This window comes from Cynoglossus semilaevis, chromosome 17 (assembly GCF_000523025.1).
Source record: "Cynoglossus semilaevis isolate Cse_v1.0 chromosome 17, Cse_v1.0, whole genome shotgun sequence".
NCBI lineage: Eukaryota > Metazoa > Chordata > Actinopteri > Pleuronectiformes > Cynoglossidae > Cynoglossus > Cynoglossus semilaevis.
Window position 1 is genome coordinate 670,661 of NC_024323.1, and position 4,264 is coordinate 674,924.

Sequence of the window (4,264 nt, forward strand, 5' to 3'; positions counted from 1 at the left end):
ATAATATATATATATATATATATATATATATATATATATATATATAGGGTTAACTAGTACATCACCGAATCACTAAATCATTTGACTTAGCTCATAAATAATATATTTCTACATATTTCATATACACTTGTTGAAAAAGATTTAAGCTTGGTAAAATTCACAAATTTTAGTTTAGGGATTTGAAAAGCATTTTATGTATTGTTTTAATGTACATTATAAATAATATTTATATATTATAGATGGGATTTCTTCTAATATATATATATATACATATATATATATATATATATCATGTTTGTGTTAATATGTCTAAATGACTTTTGGTGCAATGAGAAATTTCTAAACAAATCTAGTTTCTAGACAAAGATAATTAAAAAGTCCAAACACATACCTTCCGAAATCTGAACGCTTTCTCCTCCGGGTTTTCAGTTTTCAGGTTCGCCGTGGGTTTGAATTTATTAAACACCAGAAGAGATTTTCTCCAGTCCCTGACCAAAGATCCCCTCCTGAACCCCCGTAAAAACTCTGTAATGTCCTTGTGGATCCCTGACGACAAGCCTTCGAATAAATATCCCACTCTCTGCTGCTCTCTCTGCAGCTTCTTCGAAATCTTCTCTAAGTATCCATATCCATTACAATCATCCTGACACTTGCGTCCATTGCGAAATGACCCCACCTACAACAGCCCCTCCGATACTCAGAGTGGTTTCTCCATCACAAAACAGTTCTACAACCAGCCTGTTTTCTTTTAAAATACCGTTGAAAAGTATTTTGGTTTTTCCTTGGACTACACTCTGAGAGTATCTGGGTTCTTTGCTCCGTGGCGGAGTGCAGAGGCTGAGGTAATGGCTCTTGTGGGGTCGAACTGATGTTACATGAAAGCAATCACCCATACACAACCTTGTGTGTTTGCACAGTATTGATCCCAAAGTAGCCTTCAGCAATTATCTGCAAGTTGTAGTTTCGCTGAGGCTGAACACGAGATCAATAAAATCTGCTTAACACGAGCCAAACCTCTGGGAAACGAGGCAGACAAGGGAGATATATATATATATGTATATATTATAATTATATCCAAAAATAATTTAAAATTCAGGCGCCAGTCCATCTCATGACTCATCTCATTCCTATTTATGATCTACTTCTGCTCGTTTTTGACTGTATTAGAAGGAAACCCATATTGCGCCGTACCATAGTACCACACCATTGCACTGAACATTTTTGCAGTGTTTGGCTGAAATGTGAAATGATTGACCTAAAGGAAATGACGTCACCCTTTCGCAGGGGCTACACCCCACAGAAAAAATATAGAAAAAAAAATCACTCAGCAGATGGGCTATACAGTACTTGAGAAAGCTACAGATTGAAGGAACTAAAAAACGTAAAAGTATTACGTATTAAGTATTATCCATCCATCCATCCATCTGTCTGCCTGTCCATCCATCTATTCATCCAACCATCCATCTATCATTCTGCCCATCCATACATCCATCCATCCATCATTAAAAAACATCCACCCATCCGTCCATTAAAATCCATCCATCTATCCGTCCATCCATCCATCCATCCATCTGTCTGCCAATTCCATCCATCCATTCATCCATCCATTTATATCCATCCATCCCTCCATCTATCAGTCCATCCATCCACCCGTCCATTCATCCGTCCGTCCATCCATTCATCCATCCGTTCATCCATCCATCTATTGGTCCATCCATCCATCTATCCATCCATCTGTCTGTCTGCCCATCCATACGTCTATCCCTCCATCCATCCATCTATCAGTCTGCCCATCCATGCATCCATCCATCCATCATTAAAAACCATCCACCCATCCGTCCATTAAAATCCATCCATCCATCTCTCCGTCCACCCATCCATCCACTTAAATCCATCCAACCACCCATCTATCATTCTGCCCATCCATGCATCCATCATTAAAAACCATCCACCCATCCGTCCCTTAAAATCCATCCATCTATCCGTCCATCCATCCAACCATCTGTCTGCCAATTCCATCCATCCATCCATTCAAATCCATCCATCCCTTGACATTAAAAAAATGATGACTGCGATTTGAGTCTGAGTTTTCGTTCATCCATCCATTAAAATCCATCCATCTATTGGTCCATCCGTCCATCTATCCATCCATCTGTCTGTCTGCCCATCCATACGTCTAGCCCTCCATCCATCTCTCCGTCCACCCATCCATCCACTTAAATCCATCCGTCCGTCCATCTATCAGTCCATCAATCCATCATTCATCCATTCGTCCGTTTGTCCATTCATTCCAACCATAACTCTGCATTACCTTCAGGCTCATCAGATGAGTAAAGAGCTTTGTTTTAATATAGAGTTTGAATATTGTTTTTTTCTGTTTAAACAACAACAACAACAACAATAATAAAATGTATGTAAAGTATTTTGAACAATCAATTTAAATCTTTCATTTGCAACAGGATAATTTAAATTCAAAAAATGATTCAGAGCTACAAACAGGAAACACCTTGACATTAAAAAAATAGATGACTGCGATTTGAGTCTGAGTTTTCTTTTTTCTTTTTTTAAATATTAATATTGTTAAACTTAAATAATAGCATTATCATCAGTAACGTTTCATTATATCACGGCAACTACAATCTACACGGTACATTTAATACATGCAATAAGTTGTATACACCCGAAGATGGCGGTGTTGCTTCGTGACTAGATGTCTGCCTCGACTCAAATAGCTCATAATGCATTGGGACAATATTTTTAAATCTCTGTGGTGATCTTGATTCACCCTAAGATAAAAAGAAATACTCACCGAGTTCCGGGAGCTTCTTTTTTTATTTAGCTTTGCTACCGAAGTTACCCCCTCAACGTACTTGAACACAACATCGCACATTACAATTGGTTTGGAACATGGATGCATTTACGCCAAACATTCCAGGGCAAAAGATGTGGTACTGATACAGATACCAGAGGTGTGGACTCGACAAAATGTAAAGAGACTTGCCACTCGACTTGGACTTTAACATGAGTGACTCGTGACTTCACTTGGACTCGAGCCCTTTGACTTGACAAGACTTGATACTTTCTCCAAAACCCAAAGTGATCTGTGTAAATATATTGTTATTTTGTTTGAAAAGGACTAGAAAGGACTCGAAACAGAAACGGCAGGACTAGGGACTTGACACTTTTCAGGCTTGTCTTGGACTCGAGTCAGACTCGAGTCATCAATTTGATGACTTTAGACTCGACTCGACAAAATGTAAAGAGACTTGCCACTCGACTTGGACTTTAACATGAGTGACTCGTGACTTCACTTGGACTCGAGCCCTTTGACTCGACATGACTCGAGACCTTCTCCGAAAACCCAAAGTGATCTGTGTAAATATATTGTTATATTGTTTGAAAAGGACTAGAAAGGACTCGAAACAGAAAAGGCAGGACTAGGGGCTTGACTTGACACTTTTCAGTCTTGACTTGGACTCGACTCGGACTTTGCCTGTCTTGACTTGAGACTTGACTCAGACTTGAGTGCAAAGACTTGAGACTAACTTGTGACTTGCAAAGCAATGACTTGGTCCCACCTCTGACAGATACTATTACATCCCTGGTCAGAAGGTAAAAAAAAAACAAAAAACACTGACATAAACACACGCGAATTAGACATTAGCGATGCTAAGTTAAGATGCTTACAATTTGCCTGTGGTCTATTTCATTTGAACTCTTACAATGCACTTTATTTTAAGTTTTAAGTGCAGTGTTTCTCAATGATTTCCTGCGATGCACCCCAATCCCCTGATTAGTAAAATAGATACATAAAAATGTGCTACTCTTCTGCCATCTAGTGACTGGAGGCTTGTTTATCGTTCAAGGCCCGCCACCCTATTTGAGAACCACTGATCGAGTGAAACAATCATGGTTTTCCCCATACACAATAACTCTATTACAAGGGTGCAAGGTCTCTTAATCACTTCTTGGAGCTTTAATGAGAAACGTGTCTTTACCCAGTGATCCAGTTCAGTGTTGTGGGACTCATGTTACTGCAGCTTATTGCAGTGAAAATGCTGGTGCCCGAGGACCATTTTTTGTTCCTTTTCGTACTGTTCTTTGTTGGTTCCTAGTATTCCTAGTAGACTGTGTTTACTGTCAGTGCTGCCAACATCTGCCTTCTGTGTGAATCTGATATGGAGGTAAATATTTCTTAATCCACTGTTGAAGGGGCATTTAGTTACGTACAGCATCTGCTATAGCAGAGGTTCCCAAAGCAGGG

General features: G+C 39.3%; 1 protein-coding gene across 1 annotated transcript in view; it reads right to left on the reverse strand.

Annotated features, from left to right (window-relative positions):
- Positions 1 to 1,097, reverse strand: part of pirt (phosphoinositide interacting regulator of transient receptor potential channels) — a 2,198-nt gene extending 1,101 nt beyond the window's left edge. The window contains exon 1 of the mRNA XM_008329166.3: positions 392 to 1,097. The gene's annotated coding sequence lies outside the window, so the exon portion shown is untranslated. The remainder of the gene's footprint in view (positions 1 to 391) is intronic.
- Between the last annotated feature and the right edge of the window lie 3,167 nt (positions 1,098 to 4,264).